The sequence below is a fragment of the Ursus americanus genome, chromosome 3, assembly GCF_024610735.1.
Source record: "Ursus americanus isolate L20-20 chromosome 3, mUrsAme1.1.p, whole genome shotgun sequence".
NCBI lineage: Eukaryota > Metazoa > Chordata > Mammalia > Carnivora > Ursidae > Ursus > Ursus americanus.
The window spans coordinates 79,264,429-79,288,842 of NC_142129.1; positions in this window are offsets into that span (position 1 = coordinate 79,264,429).

Sequence of the window (24,414 nt, forward strand, 5' to 3'; positions counted from 1 at the left end):
TGTCTACTCTCCAAGAACCACTTTGCTTGCCTGCAAGAATACTGGTGCCCATGAATCACTTTGAATTGCAGTTTTCCCTTGAACGTAGCAGAACTGGGATTAGTGACCCAAGTCCCCTGCAGATCCAGAGAGAAAGTGCTTCTCTAAGGTCATCCCCAAGATGATATTGGATATTGGTCATTTGTGGGCACCACCTTCTGCCTTCTTCTAGTCTTACAAAATTAAAAGGAGCATATTTTTTCCATGTTATGCCCATTTAAGACACCCAAAAAAGCTTAAGAAAAATATATTAAGGAATTATTAAAACTGTTCTTTCAATGGTTGCTTGGAAGGCTGAGCCAGAACTATACAGCCAGTCCAGTTTTACAATCTATAATGTTCATGGTTTCCAGTGCACCTTCTCAGACCATTGCTATCACCTAGAAGCTGGCGAAGTTGGAAATCTGTCACTCCAGAGTGGATTTGGAAAACTACCTTTGGACCCTAATACAGATAAGCAATACCTCTGCCCTAATGAAGTAAGAAAACAGCACTCCTATGTAACACTCAGTTTGGTAGATAGCATACTAAACCAAACTTGTTTCTATTTCAAAGGATTATAGCTCTGTGCAGATTGTTCAAATATGCAGAGAACCTGTCTTCTAGCTCTGAAATATAACCCAAGGCAGCTGGGTTGGAATTCGCATATCTCATGAACATATACTTGGACTTCCTTTGCTCTGCCAACCAGTCCTGTGTCTGCATCTAGTTCACCATCCTGATTCCTTCCTTTGGTTGAGTTTTCCCTAGAAAGCCCTTTTCTTGCTCCAGGCAATCTGGACTCCACAGATCTAAAATCAGGCCTTGAAAATATGTTAATATGTTTATGTCATAGTAGTCACATTAGCTCAAGTTATTTATCCAGGAGGATCATCAGTCCCAGTATTAAATAGTGGATATAAATAACTAAAAGCAGGGATGGTATCTCACTGAGCTCCGCTCATTGGAGGACATTGGTATGAGTGTGGTGGTTAGGAGGATTGAAGAGGTATAGTTGCAATGCCAGGAGTAGATAATAAGAAATCACCAAAGCTGCATAATAAAGAAGGCAACATGTTCAGATGTGTGGCAGCCAAGAAAAAGATATTTTGGTAAGGAAACACAGAGGCAATATAGGATGAAATTTTATTATGTCACGTGGAAAACATAGAATTTTGCTATTATGAACTGTGTAAACATAGGAACTGTTTTGCTTACTTTACCTGGAAGTCCAGTTTAACATACATTTTTGGCTTCCTTGAACTGTGATTTAGCAGGTATTACCTTTCAGAAAATGTCTCTTTGGTTATTTTTTGTTGTTGTATTTATGTTCCTCCTATTTTCAGAAAAAAAGGTTAATATATTATTTGATTATTTAACCCAAATCCCACAAGTAATAAGTAGTGCACTAGGACTGAGCAGAGACTGTCTGACTTCAAGTCTGCACTGGTAAATAACATACTCAACTACCTCACTGGGTATTTTCCCAGTCAAATGAAATAATATAGGTAAAATGCTGACATATGGTACACAGTAAAAGTTTAATAAATGTGAGTCAGTGTTAAATGTGTGTACTAAAGCATTTATCTAAATCTTTGACCTATTGAAAACTGAGCACCATAGCAGCTTCTAGCCTTGTTGTTAGTAAACATTGCTGAAGCTATAAACCCAGTCAGTAGTCTGTTCTGCATGTTAAACTGACCATGTTTAATAAGTATGAAAAATTATTCCCTTCCCTGTATCCACTTTACCTTTCCCTGTAATTCTGAGTGCCCATCCACTCTGATGCTGGGTTTAGCCATGTGACCTGTTTTGGTCAATGGAGCAATAGCAAACATGAGAAAAGCAGAGAATTAGAAGATGCTTGCGCATTGGGGCTTGTCCTCTTCTTGAAGCTTGTGAAACTCTGCCACCACCATGTAAGTGAGCCCGGGCTAGCCTGCTGGATGAAGAGAGATCTGTGACCCAGTCACCCCTATTGCAGTAGCCATGTGCCACCCATCCACCAAGGCTATGAGTGAGGTCATTCCCACCAGCCAGCCCCAGTCAGCTCCCAGGTGAGTCCTGGTGTGTGAGATTAGCTGGGGCCTGTGGGAAAGCTGCCCACTAAGTTCAAGCCTGACAAATTGTGAGCTAATTCAATAGCTGTTGTTTTAAGCCACTAATTTTCAGGGTGATATATTACTTTCCAAAAATAAGAAGAAGAAAATAAAATTTCAATGAACCTTTCTTGATGTTATGGTATGACAGGGGGAGAAGGAAAATTATGTGGAAATTTGGCCTTTATTGTATTAATATGATGACATGGATAGATTGAGGAATTCAGATCTGTATTATCTATTTTGGCACTATATAGGAGCATGTCATATGTAAATTATTAATGCACAGGTGACTGCTGATTCTTGGAGTTATTGAAGGTCATCTGGCTTTGTACTCAGTCCCATTTTTAAAGCTGGCATAGTTAGAGGTTAATGTAAATTAGCAACTGAAAACTATTAGCTTCCAAGTCCCAGCAAGATTTTATCTGGCAAAACTTCTCGGTCCTATTCTCAGAGTGAATGAGAAAAAGAAATGTCATAGGAAATCCTGCCAGTATGGGGGAGTGGATCCTTTTCATTGTAACAGTCTCAACCCTGGGTATAGTGTGGGTCACTATATACCTTTGTATACCTTTGTATACATCCCCATTTTCAGAGGGATGGTTACAGACTCTAAAATGTGACTTCCATGTAACAGCAAAATTAAAATCAGAAAGATTTTAGTATTGCACTAGCTGACACTGCCAGCATTTCTAATCTGTTGCATATTTGAAGACCAGAAAATGACATTTTTCTGAGTGAATAGGTGATCTTTTTACTAATGTTAGAATAAAGAATTCTATCAATGTAGCATAGCAATATTAAATCAAAACAAATTAACTTTCATTTTAAATAATCTAATTCATACCAATCTGGAGAAACTCTGGACCAAATAATTTTTTTTTTCTAAAACACCAATTGCACACAGCAAAAGTCTGATATAAAAATTACCATTTAGGGGGCGCCTGGGTGGCACAGCGGTTAAGCGTCTGCCTTCGGCTCAGGGCGTGATCCCGGCGATCTGGGATCGAGCCCCACATCAGGCTCTTCCGCTATGAGCCTGCTTCTTCCTCTCCCACTCCCCCTGCTTGTGTTCCCTCTCTCGCTGGTTGTCTCTATCTCTGTCGAATAAATAAATAAAATCTTTAAAAAAAAAAAAAATTACCATTTAGACAGTTTGAATCATCTCCTTAATCAAATATCCATGTGACTTGGCAAAACATTTTTGAATGATTTTCTGCATCAGTTTCATCGTGGGAAAATATTTTTTCTAAAAGACTGAAGATGTTAAATGAGTATTCTATAATAATTAAATATGTTTCAGAGTAAAGTAGCAAAATATATGTAATCAAACAGATTTTTCAGTGTCCTAAGTTTTTTTCATTATACATATCAAGTACCTCTAGTAGCTTAAGACATTTGTTCATTAAAGATAATTACATGTATTTGTTGAGCATAGATATAGAACAAAGTCTATTTGACTTGGGAATTGCATGACATAGGAACTGTTTGGCCATGGGAATTGCAATTGTCAGTTGGTGAGAATATATTTACCATCTGTCATCTACCGTGTTCCTGCTTGGCACTGCCCCTTGGAACATTCGGAGTGGCTTTTAGCATTAAAATTCTCTCCCATTTGCAGTCTCCTCAAGTCAGTGTTTTCCCAGCCATTACAATGCATATCTGTTAAATCCATTATCCCTACTACCATAGCTTTGTCTGATAGGAGGCAGAGCACTTGCATAGGGTGATTTTTACACAGCAGAAAATGTGTCAGCCACAGGTAGATTGGTAGGCCATTGTTGCTGGTACATTTAAGTTGGTGAAATTGGTAGAAGACTTGTATTTAATGTTTGAGGAAAAATAGCAGTTTGGGACCAGCTTTCTATTCACTGAGCTATGAAGTAATGGGTGTATAGTAATAATAACAGCCACATTTTTAATAAATAAAATTAATATAAATGTTCCCTGAATTAAGTTGACTGTGTTTATCTATTTGCTCATCACCATGGATACTTTCATTAAGAACAATGCTGATATTTCATTGTTAACTTTGCCCAAGGGAAGAATTCCAAGAAGTATCCAGAACCACTGACAGAAATTATTTGTAGCACATTATGAACCACCTTCTGTGGGCTGTATCATATGCTAATTCCATTTTTAATATTCGCTTTTAGGGTTTCCTCTAATACTACTTTCATTATCTTTTAAAAATATTTCCTCAAATAATACTTAGAACCCAATAAAATATAAACAGACATACAGAACCTTAAATTGATTTTTAAAAATTGTTTCTTTTCTCACCCAGAGAAAATTATAAGCAGATTTGGCTGACACTAGAGTTAGAGTTATAAATTCATAGATCATTATTTATTCACTCAAAGTAAAGATGATCCTTTTATTTATATGCTTCGGTGGTTCACACCAGCTACCATAGCTAACTTTATTAATAATTTTATGATGCCAAATGATGCCAATAACCGTAAGAACAATGAAAATAATTGCATTGGTTATGCTCTTTTATAGATATTTCTTTTTTTAAAAAAATGATTTTATTTATTTATTTGACAGAGAGAGAGACAGCCGACGAGAGAGGGAACACAAGCAGGGAGAGTGGGAGAGGAAGAAGCAAGCTCCCAGCAGAGCAGGGAGCCTGATGTGGGGCTCGATTCCAGGACCCGGGGATCAGGCCCTGACCCGAAGGCAGACACTTAACAACTGAGCCACCCAGGTACCCCTCTTTTATAGCTATTTCTGACACAAACATTTGAATTATAGAGCACAAAATAAGGTAAAGAATAAAAAGTGATTGCTTTTATTACTATATCATTTTATTTTATTGTTTTTCAGTGAGAAAAATCAAATTATCAACACTAAGTGGGAAAAAATGATTATATGAATAAATCAAATATTAAAGTACATATTTTTCCCATGTATCTAGATATCTCAGATGACATTAAAATTAGAAGCATATGTATGATTAATATCATATATTCTGTAGCTAGGCTTTCTGGATTCAAATCTCAGCACTGACATTTGGTGATTTTGTGACCTTGGGAAAGTTTCCTACTTTTTGGCCTTTATATCCTCATGTGTAAAATAGAGGTAATATTACTACTTACATATAGAATTTTTGAAATGGTTAAATGTAAAGTGCTTAGCAGAGTGCATGGAGCATCCATTTTCTATGGTCTGTAAAGTACAAATATTTACAGCATGGAATGTGTGGCGATGAAGTAGACATTGCCATAAATCCCATTTGTATACTTTTCTCATTTGTTTTTCTGATTCACCAAGTAACCTCAAGGATACTTTCCACTGGTGTTACCTGATTTGCCTCAGCATACTGTTTCCTTTCCTGCAAGATTTTTCCCAAAATCTTTAAATGCTCACTCCTGTTTATTCAGAGAGGTCAGTCAGTGACCAAATTATATTAAATAACCACATGCCTATTTCATGCTCTGTCCTGTGGTTCTACTGAATCTTCTTCACAAATAATTATTATCTAAGTAGTAATATTTATTTATTTATTTATTTATTTATTTATTTATTTATTTATTTATTTATTTATTTATGTTTCCCTCATTTTATTCACCACTTTGTTCCCCAGATCTGGAATAGAACTTGCTATAGAGTTGGTGATCAATGAATATTTATAAAATAACTGAATGAATACATGTTCATGTCCCCTTCTTGCTTCCTGGGCCCCAACTCCTATGTATTCACTGCTATTTATCTTTTCCACTTTTCATCCTGTATAGACATTTGAATTGGGTGGCTGGAAATTTCAGCCTCTTTTTTTTTTAATTAGTTTATTTTTTTTAATAATCTCTACACCCAATGTGGGGCTCAAACTCATCAAGAGTCACATGCTGTACTGACTGAGCCAGCCAGCCACCCCATTCAGCCTCTTCTGTAGAGCATTGCCTCATCACCATTTTTCCCAAATAAAAAAGATATTGGATTATGTTATATGACATTATATGATATTATATGTATATTTTTATATATGCAATACTTTATCTTGATTTTTTTTTATATAACAAATTTCAGGTATTTTACAGAAGTGTAATTTGGGATTCAGAATTTAAGTGTCTCCTCTAGTGGTGGGCTGAGTCACCCAGGAGTATTTGCACTATTTGGTATTCTTGAAAGTGTGTTTTATACATGAATTTTAAGTAAAGTTGTAAGAGAGACATAGAAATGCATAATAGGATTTACTCATTCAAAATTACTTAAGTGTCTATCGTGTTATATTAATGGTGGAGACTGGGGCCTTTGCTACCCAGATTCAGAGAATCCAGTGTCAGTGGTACCTACCGGACTTGTGCAGTGGTAGCCCTCCCAAGGAACACTATGCTATATAAGCATACAATATTTGTTACCTTATAAATGATTTAGAGGGGGAAGATAGACCAACAAGTAATAAAAATGAAATTACTAACTACCATAATAGAAATATAGAGTGAAAAAGAAAGAAATATAGGGAACTATGGGAACATAAAGATGGGAGTCCTAACACATTCTAAAAGTCAGGAAACACTTCCCGGGGAAGCAATGTTTATCCTCATTCCTGAAGGATAACTAGGAGTAGCCTGAATGTTCCTTACCTGTGCCCAGTGCTAAGTCCAACATACCAAAAGTAGAGGGAGCTGCATTCAGGAGGGGCTCCAGGCATTAATGGTGCTGCTTTGGAGAACAAATGACAAGGCACAACAGAGAAAGAGACATCATTCTGGAGTGTAAAAATATCCTTTTCAAAAATCCTGGGAAATTGTCAGTGACCAGGTGCTTCCCCTGGACATTGCCTGACAGTATCCATTAACTAGAAAGCTGGAGTAAAAGAAACAACTTCTGAGACAGCACTTGAGGACTCCCAGAAATACCCGGCCAACATTTTCAAACATTGTGCACTAGAAGGGCAGAGTGATATCTTGCCATTAAGAGAGAGCCTGTGAAATTGGGACATTAATATTAATGAATCCTTATCTGAACCCACAGGCTGGCAAGGCCTGCAGACATTCTGGGTAACTTGCTATAATAAAGATGTATTCCTATGACACTTTGTCTTGGGAAATCCCTACATATGAAATTGAATGAACACACTTTATTTGGGGGATGCTTTTGAATATCTAGATTTCTTTATGACCCCTAACTCTAATCCCTTATGGAGATTGCTAATCTCCAGACTGTCTTCATTTTATCTAGGCTATAGCCTAGATAACCTCTATAACCTTCTCTTTCCTAAACAAAGACACACAGACCACTCTGAAAAATTTTCAATTCAGAAACCCAGGTAACATTTTCACAACTCTTAAATTACATGGATTGTGAAGCATAAGAATATAAGACCACTTCACAAATGAATTCTGTACTGATGACTTTTTTCCTCCTTACCCACTACAGCCCCAGGCCAGGTAAAGAAAAAACCTAAGGCCCTCCCAATCTCTATCACACACAGATTGATTTTGCTAAAGTAATTATAACTTTACCTCCAGATGAATTGCCAATCAGGATGTCACTAGGATATGATTGTAATAATATGTTTGCAAAGTAGGATCTTAAAAAAGTGTGTGCCTTTGAGTTTCACCTTTCCTGGGTTATGAGTACCCCTTTTAGTCTTTATAAAGATATATCAAAGTTTCCCTGTCATGCTAACATGAGGATAATACATACAACAAAGACTGGTTGTCATAATTGGCAGCATGGACAGCACTCTTCAGTGGATTCAGTTCATTTAATTAATATTTATCAAGAGCCCAGACGGAGCCTGGCAGTCTGTGAAGTGCCAGCCACTCCCACCCTTATTGCCTTTTTGCCATCTGCTGCACATGAGAATGGTAGGCAACCAGCCACCTCAGGATGAGAAAATGTGTTCGTAGGTCGTCTCTCTTCTGCTTCCAATTCCTTGGCCCTCTCTGACTTCTCACATGGCTTAAGCTTACATATGAATTATACTCAAAGGTATAATATTCAAAGTTCTAAATGCATTCATTTACAGGATAGTTTAGTTTTAGGGTTTTCTTTCTTTTCTTTGGAGCCTAGTGAATCCTAGATTTACTATATATGGGTTTGCATGATTCTCATGATTTATGAAAATAACTATGAAATGGTTTTCTCACAGAATCATGGTAGTCAGGAAATGTATTATCCAGAACTTAAGGGTACAAATAGTATAGTTATTCACTTGACATCTTACTGAGACTTCAAAATCAAAATCTTTTTTGTCTTTTCAAGGTGTATGAGCAATCATAAAGTTTAGTTGTAAATTATTGCTCAGGTTTGGTTCCCCTTCCATCTTTCTCTTAGTACTCCAAGGGTTTTCCCAGTACAGAAACAGGATACATGCAGCTTACAGTACCCAAGCATTGAGAAGCCCACCCCCTCAAATGAGCATCATAGGTTGACTATAGCCAGCATTGTCACTACCTAAATAATGGCCTTCCTCCTCCTTGGTTTTCTCTCCCTCATCCTGCTTTAGCTACTAAATGATGCTTTAAACCCTAATGTGTTTTAACTCTGTAATCCTGAGTTAGAGCTGTTCTCTGCTACAGCAGTGTCCTTTCCCATCATTCCTAATGTTCACCCACAGTTCTGCTACACCCTTGAGGACTCTCATGCCAAAGGACTGGTTCTGCTTCTGCCAGTATTACTCTCCTCCCCATTGCCAGAAACACTTTGTTCTATTGCTTTATGGGGGCGCTCTTCAATACTTTCCCATTTTGGCCATCCTATTCCTATTTTGGCCATCCTATTCCTTGTTGCCATTACTTTTCCAAGGCAGGTACCTACTTTTTTCTGATGAATCATGTTTAATTGTTCTTTTTCCCACTTTTTTCGGGGAAGAGGGTCTGAATAAATTGAGTACTCACTAACGCTGTCACCATGGGATTTATCTGGCTCTCTATGCTCCAAAGAGGGAGGGGTTTCTAAGGTCAAGTGGTTGAAAGATTGAATGTAATACAATTTCCCATTTTTACTCTTAGACTTTCACCCTTAACCTTTCTTAGGACTGTAGTTGACTTAATCATGGCACTGAGAAGGTGAGGAATAGCTGTTGGGGTTAACATAGAGCATGAAATCAGCCATAATAACTGGCTTGCTAAAATGTAACATGAAGGCCACTGACGGCAGGGAAGGTTTTGAAAAGGGTGTAGGCCTTTGGAATACCGAGGCCTGCGTGACCACTCTGCCATTGGAATGCCACGGGAAGTTGCTTTCCCAAAATTTTCCTAGCCCAAGCAGTCGCCCTGTGATCCAAGAGATGTAGGCATTGTCCCTTAGGCCATGTTTAGCAGAACCCGTAGAACACGCAAATTAGCATATCTCATCTTTCCCATAAACAGATCCTCCCAGTTTCAGTAAGACACCTTGTCACACATCATGTGCTTGAGGAACAGTGATAAGGATTTGTGATTATCCTGAAGGACCAATAAAAGCGGGAGCAAAGAAGAGCAAAGGGTCTTCGCCTCTGAGCGTTGACCCCCATTGCCTTCTCTCTTTCACAGCAAAGTTTGGAGTAATCTTTCATCTGTTCGTACAGGGATTGCTGGCCATTCCCAGCAAACAGCCCTGCTCAGGCTTCTTGGAAACTTACATGTAAATAGTTTGTTATCACCCCATTTCCTCCCTGGCCTTTTTCTCAGGAGCCTGACTTTCTAGTTACATGAAATAGAAGCTTTCACTAAGACTTGATTTTCATATTTTAATTCATTGGTTAAATGGTGAATAACATCTATTTCACTGTTATAGCCAATACAGTGTTAATCCCTAATAATAAATCCTCGTGGTGAATTAATGTGGAAGAGAAGGGGTTAATTGCTTATTCGTTGACACAGTAGAAAAAATATTTAAAGGTAAAACTAATGTTGTCATTAAACCTTTGTAAATATTTTGAGAGGCACAATTTAGAGAATTGTGATGATTATCATATAATCTGATGATTAATTTAAATACCCAAACGATTATAGGATTTTACATAGATCTTATTCAATCCAAAAGTACAAAAATCAATTAATATATTTTGAGATTAGAATAAAATAACTATCTCTACAAAATTTCTCAAAAATATTACAAACATGCAATCTATTAAAAGATGTACTGAGGGGCGCCTGGGTGGCACAGCGCTTAAGCGTCTGCCTTCGGCTCAGGGCGTGATCCCGGCGATCTGGGATCGAGCCCCACATCAGGCTCTTCTGCTATGAGCCTGCTTCTTCCTCTCCCACTCCCCCTGCTTGTGTTCCCTCTCTCGCTGGCTGTCTCTATCTCTGTCAAATAAATAAATAAAATCTTTAAAAAAAAAAAAAAGATGTACTGAAAATGGTAAGTTATTAAATAAGATTTTGTCCCTCATCATTTTTTTTATCTAATTGACTATGTCTCATAAAATTTGTATATACTGAGGAAAAATGACTCTATATAATCAGTATGAATAAAGAGGAGTTGTAAACATCATATGGCTAATTGGAATGGATGAGTGTTTCTCATCCAGGGTGAATTTTGCCCGCCAGGGGATAATTGGGAACTTTTGGAGACATATTTTGTTGTCACACTGGAGAGGAACTTTGGACTTCTAGCGTCTGAGGTCAGGAATACTGCTAAGGATACTAAAAAGCACAGGACCAAGTTTGAAAAACCCTGTAGTAGATGAATTTTAGATTGCATGTAAGACTGATATAAACAAATTCTTACATAAATGATCAGTCTAGGTAACATATTAAGTAGTTTAATTTAATTAATCACCAAATACATATTATCTGTGTTAGACCAGTTCATTTGGAATCAATAGTACAACTCATGGTCTTAAATTAAATACAGGTTCCTCATCTTGAGAACAATGTTCAAAACATGAATACAACTTTCTCTTGGTGGCAAAAAAAGTCATATTATACAGTTATTTTGAGTTTTTTTATACTTTAGTTCTTTTGAATCATTTCATTCTTTTCCTTGTTAAGAAAAACAAAAGTTAAATAATAAGATAATAAAATAATTTGAAAAAATTTGTTCCTGAAGAAAGAGACAATAACAGTGTTGTACATAAAAAGTAAGAAAAATAAAATTTTTAGTAATTATTCTTCCAGCATTTCCAAGGAATTTGGAGGATATATATTCACACACAGACATATGACACAAGCATATTTGACCACACACACAAACATCTAGGATTTTCCTGAGTTTTTCCTCTTTATTTTAAACTGAATTTAGTACAGATTTCAGAAGTTAAATTGTTACATTAAAAATATTTATTAATAGAAATATTTGTTTTGCTCTGTGCAAATTCAATTATCATTCTCAAAAATTAAACAAACGGGCGCTTCAGTGGCTAGGTCACTTAAGCATCCGACTTTTGATTTCAACTCAAGTCCTGATCTCAGGGTCTTGTGATGGAGCCTGCATCTGTCTCCGTGCTCAGAATGGAGTCGACTTGAGATTCCCTCCCTCTGCCCCTCCCCGAACTCTCTCAAATAAATAAGTACATCTTAAAAAATTAAACATACAAAAACAAATAAAAATGTGTGTAACTTAAGTGTACAAAAGAAATTGGAAGCAGAAAATGGAGAAACACTACTTAATGTTCTTTCACTTCTTAGTTTGTCGTGAGTTACACACATAAACCTAAAATATATGTTTCTTTTTTCTACTTTTATGAATAATCCCAAATGTTGGGTTGATCTTAAATTCCCATGCTCAACTACCCCTTCCCTGTGGACTGCTCAATAGAACTACTTAAAGAGAAGGTGCATTGAAAGCCAAGGCTCCAAAATTTGAAAGTGTGAAAGCACTTACGTTGCCTTAAATATGCTAAAACATTAAGTTTAACAGAAATACTTCAGATGTCTTAGGTATCTGAGACTTATAGAATAATGAGTTTATCCTTTGCATTAAGAAGTTAGAGCTAGTTAAAGTTATGAAAATTATGATACATTAACTATTGAAACAATAGTTTCAATATTGAATTATTGAAACTATTGAACTATTTTCAATATTGAACTATTGAAACAATAGTTTCAATATTCAACTATTGAAACATCAATTTAGCTCTATAAATCTTATTCTGAATGCAATTAATATGCACATGCAAATTGTATAAAATCACAACATAGATTAGGGTTTTAGATCATTTTTTTAGGAAGAAAAGACATTTGTTCATAAGACCAGAAAGCAATTGAACATGCCATTATTTTTTTTAGCAGTTAATTTATCTCCATAGAGGCTATACATTCTCATAATTTATGTAATTTTAAAATCTCATACATTTCACAGTATTAAGTTTTCAAGGGATCTTCAGCAATAACAACATATTTTGGTAGAGTAATTCAAATACATTTATCTAATAAAACAGTGTTCACTCATTTCCTAAGCCAATTAAGAGCCTAAAAATTAAATTCTTATGAGATAAAATAAACATAGGACATTTCTATTACTGTTTTTATTTATTGGTGTTTATACAATCGTTAATAATAGCTCAAAACAGATGTTTTCTGTGTTTTATTGATTATTTGGCAATTTTTACTTTTCCTCTCACTGAACAATTATATTTGTATTTGTTGGGTTTCACATTTGTATGGGCTTGTAAACCCCTGAAGAATCAGTTTATGAAAGCAAAGCATAGCCACAATCTATGCCCCACCCAGTGAAGGAATTTTTAATATCATGGCTTTAAAGTGGTTATTAATGCTTGACTTTGTCATCACTTCTGATCGTTGATATATAAAATTTGATACATTATTATTTTTAAGACCTATAAGGAGCCATACAGAATAATGAATAAACATTGATATTTCAGTATCCTCTAGAAAATGTAGCTGCTGTCTCTATTACTTTTTTTTCTTCCCTCATCCTCAAAAGTATGCTAGGGCAAACCTTACTGAATCTTATAACATCCAATGTGGTAACTTAGAATGAGCTAGCAGTGATGGTAATTGAAATATAGTTGAAAGAAAATAACATTTAAATAGTTCTATGTATGTGGGGAAAAAAAACTGTAATTGCCCTGGCTTCCTTATTCATAGACAATTAGAAAAATTGGTCCCATAGAGGGACAAAAGAAGAAAGATACCTCAGGAAATATTGCAAAGAATCCATTTCCAAATTATGCCAGCAGTAAAACAAATGGATTCATTGTTCCCTACTACTTGCCTGGGATAAGAGTAAAGCTTGTAATGGACAATAGCTGTTTCCAAAGTTAACTAGTGAGAAAGGAATTATGCATTTGTCTCATTTCCCCCTCCCTGAAACTAGGCTGGTTCCTTAAGATGAACTCTAAAATTCAGTGTTCTTAAAAAGAGAGAGAAATGTGTACTTGATTTCTGAGAAACTACATTCCAATTGCCTTTTTAGATCTTTATGGCAAGATCCAAAACAATTTACAGGTATAAATATGCGATTTCAAAAGTCCCTTCAAAAGAGCTCATGCAATATTTGATAATAAATGACAATGGGATGGTAACAATGTGTTTCATAGGTTGTTGTGTATTATTTGTAGGTATTTTCTTTCAGCTATTTTTCTATATATTTTAAAGTATATTTAGTGATAATATATGTGTACTTATCATTGCTTACTTAGAACTCAAACAAATTATTTTATTATTCTTAAATAGGCATAAGGAAACCATTTTTAATAGCTTCATAATATTTCATTTGATAAATGTTTAATATTAAAACATTATGATGTTATTAGACAGTTGCAGCATCACTTATATTTTACTATTAGAAACACTACTCCAATAAACATTTTATGCCATACAGCTTCTCCCCAGTCCTGTATTTTAAGGTATTTTGCTTTCTGAGAAAGCATTTTGGTATCAGAGGTCATGTACATATATGGTACTGTTGATATTATAATGACCAAATTTGTTTTCACAGAATCGTACCAATTTCATCTTTCACTAGCAATACATGAAAATGCCCATTTCAGTGGATCCTCATTGGGAAAAGTGTTGTAGACGGAAAAAAATTGGCTTTAATTCATTGAACACAAAACTTAGAATGTAATATTCACATGACATGCTTTTGAAAGAATGCATGGTTTTCCACATAATGAATTTTTTACAATAATAGCAACAGTTAAAAATTTTTAAATGTAAGATTCCCCAATTTTTCTTTGGTGGTAAATATCAGTCTTGACATATATTTAGAATTTGGACCTGCAATCTAAGCATAGCTCTTAGATTCTTTGAAGAGTGATTAGAAGTTGACTCGTGATGGGCATTTTAGTAGTACACATAGATGTGAAATAACTTGTTTAGGATTTTAATGTTGCAACTAAAGAAGCACCTCTGTTTCGGCAAGGCCAACCCCTTCACTTCCATCCAATCCAACTCCCTCTCACCTCACTCTGGGAAGTTGTCCTGCAATTATCGCCACTTTTTCCTACTTCATAAATTTCTATCTCATGATTGGATCATCAGTACATAAAAACACCTTAAAATTATCCCTTTAGAAACAAAGTATTGTCTTTGACAAAAATTACCCTACAACTTCTCCAAAGGGTTACCTATTCTCATTTTAGTACCTTTACTTTATAACCTTCCATTTTCTTCTCTACTTAATCTGATGATGCTTTTGTTCCCATATTTCACCATCATTACTCAGATCAAGGCTGTTAAAGATCTCCAAATGAGAGAAATTGTAATTTCTTTTTTCTCATCTTTTTCAAACTTTCAGTGGAGTTGACATGTTAAAAACAAAAACAAAAAAGCTCTATGCTGATAATTCTGAAATCCCTACCTCTCACTACCAAGCTCTTTTCTGTGTCTTTTTCGTTAAGCATCTGCCTTCAGCTCAGGTTATGATCCCAGGGTCCTGGGATTGAGTCCTGCATCTGGCTCTTTGCTTGGCAGGGGAGCCTGCTTCTCCCTCTGCCTGAAGCTCCCACTGCTTGTGCTCACTCTCTCTCTCCCTCTCTCTGACAAATAAATAAATAAAATCTTTTTTAAAAATTAAATATGTAAGTAAGACAATATTGCTCATTTGCTTTAAAAAAAATCCCAATGGGGGCACCTGGGTGGCACAGTGGTTAAGCGTCTGCCTTCGGCTCAGAGCGTGATCCCGGCATTATGGGATCGAGCCCCACATCAGGCTCCTCTGCTATGAGCCTGCTTCCTCCTTTCCCACTCCCCCTGCTTGTGTTCCCTCTCTCGCTGGCTGTCTCTATCTCTGTCAAATAAATAAATAAAATCTGTAAAAATAAAAAAACCCAATGGCTTGATTTTGAAATTAGAATGAATATTTGAATTTAAATATTTGAAGATCTCCAGCCAAGATGCTGGTCTGCAGCATCATCTCCTAATCCCTCTGGCCAATTCAACCTCCCCTTGGAATTAAGAGTCTGGCTTCTTTCTGACCTCAATCGTGCCACTTATGGCAGAAGCCATTGCAACTACACTGCCTAATGTTCACCCCACCACACACATAAAATATCTGGTACCACCAGCAGGTGCCTACAGAGGGCAGGGATGATAAGGGAGGTAAAACCTCATGTGGCAAACTTTGACCACTGAGAGACAGAAAATGGAAGGAGCTGAGAGATAGTTTTTGCCTCCTTCCATCATCCCTAACAGACTGTTATGAGGTTCCATATGGACCCTACAGCAACGTACTCCCTGACTGAGCAAAGATTTTTAATTAGCTTAATAAGGCTCTCCTTGTATTCTCATTTACTCCCCTGCTTCATTTCCTCCCCCCCATCATTTTCCTACCCTGAGAGTACATTCCTCCTAATACAGCATTAGTATGTAAGCTTGCCTCAGGCTCTGTTTTCCAAGGAAACCAGGCTATGCAGTGTGCAAGGTCAACATGATCAACCACAGCTGACCTACCCTTTTTCATTCTCCACCAGTATGCCCGATCCATTATATTCTAGCTGCATGGACTAATTTCTGTTGTGAAATCGTTTCTTCTTCCTCTACCACTCTTCTTCTGTATCTTCATCTGGCTGCCTCCTGCTCATCATTTATGTCTCAGCTCAAATATGAGCTCCTCAAAGAGGCTTTGCCGGCCCACCCTGCCTAAAGAAGCACCCTCCTCCCATGCTGGCACTTCTTATATCCTGTTTTATTGTTTTCATTGCCCTTGATTGATTTTGAGAAGGGGTATCAAAATTTCCTTCTGCCAATAGTAGGACATACTAACCACTGTCCCACCAAATGGTTCTTAATGTGTCTTCTAGTCAAGTCTTACTGTCATTCCTTGCTTTGCCTGAAATAGTCTTAGCAGCCTTTTCTTCTCACTATGCTGTATGGACCCAGTCATGGAATATTTTCTCTTCTTTTATCCTTAAGTTGCATTTAAACAAGGTATTTTTAATAGAATTTTATGAAAAAGTCAGGAATAGAGGTTGAAGAGTATGGTAAAGTAGAGGATTAATTTTAAGTGCACAAAGCATAGCAGAGCAAAACTATCTACCACGCTTACATTAAAAATTGGACATGTGTGTCCAAAATATTTGAGTTACACCCACAGCTGTGACTACTTCACTCTTTTTCTCAGGCCTCACATCCCTATCATCTTGCTGGACCTTCTCTTTACCTATGCTTCTCACCAGTTCCAACTGCTTCAGGTCCCCAGGCAATGTCATTCTCTTTATGAGCAGACTTGGGAAATCTTGAATTATTCTAACTTTATTATGGAGAGATATTTGGTGGGTTTGTTTGTTTGTTTGTTTGTTTGTTTGTTTGTTTTAATCAATCTTAACACACTCTCACCCTTGTGAGAGGTCCAGAGTCTATCTTTTCCTAACTGATCAGGACTCATAGAAGTAGTACTCAGGAAAAGACAGATCCTTCCTTGAATAATTCTGTCACTAGTTCTCAAATGGACTATTTCTCATGGCTACACTCACAAGCATCTTTTTTGTTATTGATGTTTATGAGATAAAAATTGGTTCAAATAAATGATGAAGCAAGAATGCCCCTGTAGAATAAGCACTACATTCCAAAAGAAAAGACTGTTTACAGATTTTAGAGTCAATCTGTTTTCTCAGGTCACATCACCACGAAAGCATAAGTTATCCAAAAAACCTAATGTTTGCAACTGATCCAAAGAGGCATTTATACCATCCTCTACCTCTACCTCCCTTCCGCTAGATGGTGGTTAGACATAAAAGAGCCTTTCATTGCTTTTTGGGTTGAAATTGTGCTGGCAGTTTTTGTTCCTTCCGTGGTTAAAAATCAGCTCACTTGTTTATTTTTTTCCTATTTATCATGCTTGTATGTGTAACAAGTTCCAGACCTCGGATCTGGCAGAAGTTTCTAAAACAACATTCAGGAGTGATATTGCTATGAGACACTCTTAGATTTAGACTGTGGAATGTGTGGTTTGTCTTTTAATCTAGGTGTGTACTCTGAGTAATTCTGCACCATTATGAATCCCTTAGGGGAAGCAGTTATAGAATTTAAAGTTGGAAAAATGTATGTGTGTAGGTATGTATTTATATAAGTTTAAATAAATGTGTATCCATTGGTCTTGATGATATATTACTATACAAACAGTAATTCTTGTCTTAATGCTGAATTAAAGCACTATAGGAAAAAATGAAGGGGAATAAAACACTGTTCCTTTGAGGACAAGATAATTCCAAGGGAAATTGGGAAATATTCATACAAATCCTCAACATTTTTTTATCTATTTTTTAATTTCCTGTTAGTGTGTTAGGTTTCAACTATTTAATAAACTTGATAATTAAATTCACCTCTAGCCAACTATACTGAATTTTTGTGTTCAGTCTCATTTGGACAATTGCAGTATGTTCTCCATAACAACAAATTTACAGTCAATATTGGTATGAACTGATTTTTTGTAAAATAGCATACTTAAAGAAAACCAAGTTGAGTTATTTATTGTGCAGTGCAGTGAAGTGAATTGAAATGAGAACAAGTAGAGTTGGTCACCTGGGTCTGGTCCTGTTTCTTACTCGATTTAGCTGTTTTAATCTGAAAAAATTCACATAAACTGGTCCATTTTAAATTATATATAAATTAGAGGAGTTAGATGAAATGATTTCTCTGTTGTAGGTCTAGTTGAGGTAACAAAAGGGTTGTATTTAGATCAGAATTAGGCTATCTTGTTGGGTGGTTTTTTTGTTTTTTTTTTTTTTGAGGTATAACCGACACATTATATTAGTTTCAGGTATACAACATAGTGGTTTAATATTTGTATATATTGTGAAATGATCACCCTAAGTCTAGTTAATACCCAACACCATATATAGTTACAATTTTTTTCTTGTGATTAGAACTTTCAAGATCTACTCTTTCATTTTTATTATTTTTTTTATTTTAAGTCCAGTATAGTTAACATACAGTGTTATATTAGTTTCAGGTGTACAATACAGTGATCTAACAGTGCCACACATCACTCAGTGTTCATCCTGATAAGTGTACTCTTAATCCCCTTCACCTATTTCATTCTCTCCCCACCCACCTCCCCTCTGGTAATTATGTTTGTTCTATAGAGAAACTATATATAAACTATGTAACTATAACTATAGTTAAGAGCAGGCTTCTTGGTTTGTCTCTTTTTTCTTTTGTTTGTTTATTTTGTTTCTTAAATTCCACATATGAGTGAAATGATATGGTTTTTGTCTTTCTCTGACTGGAATTATTTCGCTTAGCATAATGCACTCTAACTCCATCCATGTCATTGCAAATGGCAAGATTTCATTCTTTTTTGATAGCTGAGTAATATTCCATTTTATATATATATATATATATATATGCACATATACACATACCATATTTACTTTATCCATTCATCAGTTAATGGACATTTGGGCTCTTTCTGTATTCTGGCTATTGTTGATAATGCTGCTACTAACATCGCGATGCATGTACCCCTTCCAATCAGTATTTTTGTATTTCCTTTGGGTAAATACCTACTAGTACAATTGCTGGGTTGTAGGATTGTTCTATTTTTAACTTTTTGAGGAACCTCCATACTGTTTTCCAGAGCGGCTGCACCAGTCTGCATGCCCACCAATAATGTAAGAGGGTCCCCCTTTCTCTGCATCCTCACCATCTTCTGTTTCTTATGTTGTTAATTTTAGCTATTCTGACAGGTGTGAGGAGGTATCTCATTGTGGTTTGGATTTGTATTTCCCTCATGATGAATGATGTTGAACATCTTTTCATGTGTGTATTGGCCAACTAGATGTCTTCTTTGGAAAAATTTCTATTCATGTGTTCTGCCCTTTTCTTGACTGGATTATTTGCTTTTTAGATATTGACTTTGATAAGTTCTTTATAGGTTTTGGATACTAACCCTTTATCAGATAAGTCACTTGTATCCAGCCATTGCACTACTGGGTATTTACCCCAAAGATACAGACGTAGTGAAGAGAAGGGCCATATGCACCCCAATGTTCATAGCAGCAATGTCCACAATAGCTAAATTGTGGAAGGAGCCGAGATGCCCTTCAACAGATGACTGGATTAAGAAGTTGTGGTCCATATATACGATGGAATATTACTCAGCTATCAGAAAGAACGAGTTCTCAACATTTGCTACAACATGGACAGCACTGGAGGAGATAATGCTAAGTGAAATAAGTCAAGCAGAGAAAGACAATTATCATATGATTTCTCTCATCTATGGAACATAAGAACTAGGATGATCGGTAGGGGAAGAAAGGGATAAAGAAAGGGGGGGTAATCAGAAGGGGGAAAGAAACATGAGAGACTATGGACTATGAGAAACAAACTGAGGACTTCAGAGGGGAGGGGGGTGGGGGAATGGGATAGACCGGTGATGGGTAGTAAGGAGGGCACGTATTGCATGGTGCACTGGGTGTTATACACAACTAATGAATCATCGAGCCTTACATCGGAAACCGGGGATGTACTGTATGGTGACTAACATAATATAATAAAAAATCATTAAAAAAAAAAAAAAAAGATAAGTCACTTGTGAATATCTTCTCCCATTCCATAGGCTTTCTCTTAGTTTTGTTCATTGTTTTCTTTGCTGTGCAGAAGCATTTTATCTTGAAGTCCCAATAGTTCATTTCTGCTTTTGTTTCCCTTGCCTTCCATCAATGTGTCTAGTAAGAAATTGCTATGGCCAAGGTCAAAGAGGTTGCTGTCTGTGTTCTACTCTATGATTTTTATGGTTTCCTGTCTTACATTTAGGTCTTTCATCCATTTTGAATTTATATTTACATATGGATTAAGAAAGTGGTCCAGTTTCATTCTTCTGCATGTGACTGTCCAGTTTTCCCAACATCATTTGTTGAAAAGACTGTCTTTTTTCCACTGGATATCCTCTCCTGCTTTGTTCAAGATTAGTTGACCATATAGTTGTGAGTCCATTTCTGGATTTTCTTCTGTTCCATTGATCTATGTGTCTGTTTTTTTGTCAGTACCATACTGTCATGATGATTACAGCTTTGTAATATAGCTTGAAGTCTGGAATTGTGATGCCTCCTGCTTTGCTTTGCTTTTTCAAGATTGCTTTGGCTATTAAGGGTCTTTTGTGGTTCCATACAAATTTTAGGATTATTTGTTCTAGCTCTGTGAAAAATGCTGTTGCTATTTTGATAGGGATTGCATTCAATGTGTAGATTGCTTTGGGTAGTATAGACATTTTAACAATATTTGTTCTTCCAATCCATGAGCATGAAATATTTTTCCACTTCTTTGTTTCTTCTACAATTTCTTTCATAAGTGTTCTATGCTTTTCAGAGTACAGATCTTTTTCCTCTTTTGTTAGGTATATTCCTAAGAATCTTATGGTTTTTGGTGCAGTTGTAAATGGTATCAATTCCTTGATTTCTCTTTCTGCTGCATCATTATTGGTATATAGAAATGCAACAGATTTCTGTAGATTGATTTTATTTCCTGTGACTTCGCTGAATTTGTATATCAGTTCTAGCAAATTTTTGGTGGTCTTTGGTTTTTCTACATAGAGTATCAATGTCTATGGAAAAGTGAAAGTTTGATCTCTTCCTTGCCAAACTGGTTGTCTTTTATTTCTTTTTGTTGTCTGATTACTGAGGCTAGGACTGCCAGTCAAATGTTAAATAGCAGTGGTGAGAGGGGACATCCCTGTCTTGCTTCTGACCATAGAGAAAATACTCTCAGTTTTTCCTCATTGAAGATGATATTAACTGTGGGTCTTTTGTATATGGTCTTTTTGATGTTGAGGAATGTTCCTTCTAACCCCACTTTGTTGATGTTTTTGATCAGGAAAGGATGCTGTATTTTGTCAAATGCTTTTCTGCATCTATTGAAAGGATCATATGGTTCTGATCCTTTATTTTATTAATGTGTTGCATCGCATTGATTGATTTGTGAATCTTGAACCACCTCTGTAGCCCAGGAATAAATCCCACTTAATCATGGTGAATAATTCTTTTAATGTGCTGTTCTGTTCAGTTTGCTAGTATCTTGTTGAGAAATTTTGCATCCATGTTCATCAGGAATATTCGCCTGTAAGTCTCCTTTTTAGAGGGGTCTTTGGTTTTGGAATCAAGGTAAATCTGGATTTGTAGAATGAATTTGGAAATTTTCATTCCATTTCTATTTTTTGGAACAGTTTGAGAAGAATAGGTATTAACTCTTCTTTACATGTCTGGTAGAATTCTCCGGGGAAGCCATCTGGCCCTGGACTTTTTTGTTGGGAAATTTTTGACTACTGATTCAATTTCTTTGCTGGTTATGGGTCTGTTCAAATTTTCTATTTCTCCCGGTTTCAGTTTTGGTAGTTTTCTTATTTCTAGGAATGTATCCATATCTTCCAGATTGCCCAATTTGTTGGCATATAATTTTTCATAATATTCTCTTATAAATTTTGTATTTCTGTGGTGTTGGTTGTGATCTCTTCTCTTGGTTTTATTCATTGGGGTCCTTTCTCTTTTCTTTTGCGTAAGTCTGGCTGGGGGTTTATCAATTTTATTAATTCTTTCAAAGAACAAACTCTTAAGTTTTGTTGATCTGTTCTACTGTTTTTGTTTGTTTGTTTGTTTGTGTATCATTTATTTCTGTTCTAGTCTTTATTATTTCCCTTATTCTGCTGGCTTTAGGCTTTATTTGCTGTTCCTTTTCTAGCTCCTTTAGATATAAGGTTAGGCTGTGTATTTGAGGCTTTTCTTGCTTCTTGAGGTAAGCCTGTATTGCTATGCACTTCCTTCTAATGACAACCTTTGCTGCATCCCAAAGGTTCTGACTGTCATATTTTCATTTTCATTTTCTTCCATATACTTTTCATTTCTTCCTTAATTTCCTCACTAACCCATTCATTCTTCAGTAGGATGTTCTTTAACCTCCATGTATTTGTGGTTTTTCCAAATTTTTTCTTGTGGCTGACTTCAAATTTCATAGTCTTGTAGTCTGAAAATATGCATGGTATGATTTCAATCTTTTTGTATTTGTTGAGGCCTGATTTATGACCCAGTACATGGTCTATTCTGGAGAATGCTCCGTGTGCACTCAAATATGTATTCTGCTGCTTTAGGATGAAATGTTCTGAATATATCTGTAAAGTCTATCTGGTCCAGTGTGTCATTCAAAGCCATTTTTTTCTTTGCTGATTTTCTGCTTTGATGATCTCTCCATTACTTTAGGTGTGGAGTTAAGGTCCCCAACTATTATTGTATTAATATCAATGAGTTTCTTTTATGTTTGTTATTAATTGTTTTATATATTTGGGTGCTCCCATGTTGGGGACATAAATATTTACAATTGTTAGGTATTCCTGTTGGATGGACCCCTTTATTATGATATAGTGCCCTTCTTCATCTCTTATTACAGTCTTTGGTTTAAAATCTATTTTGTCTGATATAAGTATGGCTGCTCTGGCTTTCTTTTGACATCCATTAGCATGATAGATTGTTCTCTATTCCCTCACTTTCAGTCTGGAGATGTCTTTAGGGCTAAAATGAGTCTCTTATAGGCAACATATAGATGGGTCTTGTTTTTTTATCCATTCTATTGCCCTATGTCTTTTGATTGGAGCATTTAGTCCATTTATATTCAGAGTTATTACTGATAGATATGCCATTGTATTACCTGTGGGGGTCAGTGTTTCTGGTGATCTCTGGTCCTTTCTAGTCTTTGTTGCCTTTGGTTTTTCTTTCCCACTCAAAGAGTCCCCTTTAATATTTTTTGCAGGGCTGATTTAGTGGTCACAAACTCCTTTAGTGTTTGTCTGGGAAACTCTTTATCTCTCCTTCTATTCTGAATGACAGCCTTGCTGGACAAAGTATTCTTGGCTGCATATTTTTCCCATTCAGCACATTGAATATATCATGCCACTTGCTTCTGGCCTGTCAGGTTTCTGTGGAGAGATCTCCTGCTAACTTGATTTGTCTTCCCTTATAGGTTAGGGATTTCTTTTCCTTTTCTCTTTTCAGGATTCTTACCTTATCTCTGTATTTTGTAGATTTTACTATGATATGTCTTGGTGTTGGTTGGCTTTTGATTTTGATGGGAAATCTCTGTGCCTCGTGGATTTGGATGTCTGTTTCTTTCCCCAGATCAGGGACGTTTTCAGCTATAATTTGCTCAAATAAACCTCTGCCCTTTTTTCCTGTCTTCTCCTGGGACTCCCAGAAACTCCACGTTTTATGGAGTCACTGCGTTCTGTAAATCTACATTTGTAAGCCAATATTTTTCTTTCCCTCTTCTTTTTAGCCTCATTATTTTCCATGCTTTTATCTTCTATATCACTTATTTGTTCCTCTGTTTCTTCCATCCTTGTGATCATTACATCCAGTCGGTTTTGCATCTCAGTTATAGCATTTTTTTATTTTGGCCTGACTAGTTTTTAGGTCTTTTATCTCTGCAGTAAGGGTCTCTCTGGTTTCTTCTATGCTTTTCTCAAGGAAGCCCTCACAGAAGGCCAAACGATCTCCCCTCTTGTGTCCTAGGGTTCCTTCAGATCCCTGCCTTCACCCTGTTTGTGTCCTTGCCATCTTCCTGTCCAGTAGTGGTGCAGTGCTCCTGTGTTTTATCTCAGATGCATAGCTGGGTTTCAAAACTCCAAATTTTAGGGACCCATAAGGTGCAGACCCATGCTGATACTCTAGGGGAATAGTTACTGCACTGACAGTTTGTCTCAGAAAAGCAGTTGCACGACTGTGCAGGGGCTTGGAATTTATGGTAAAGTATAGCAGAAAGCTGACATCCAGGTTAGCTGCCCTCCGCAAGCATCTCTGCTCATATAATAATGAATGGGACAGTTCAGTGGCACCTGCTGGCTCTTTTGTCCCATGAGAGGAAGTGCCATCTCTCCCAAATGCTCTCCAAGAAGGGGAACTATCTCTCCCAGCCTGACCCAGGGGATTCTCAGAGCACTCTGTCCATTCCCAGGCCTCTGCCCTCCT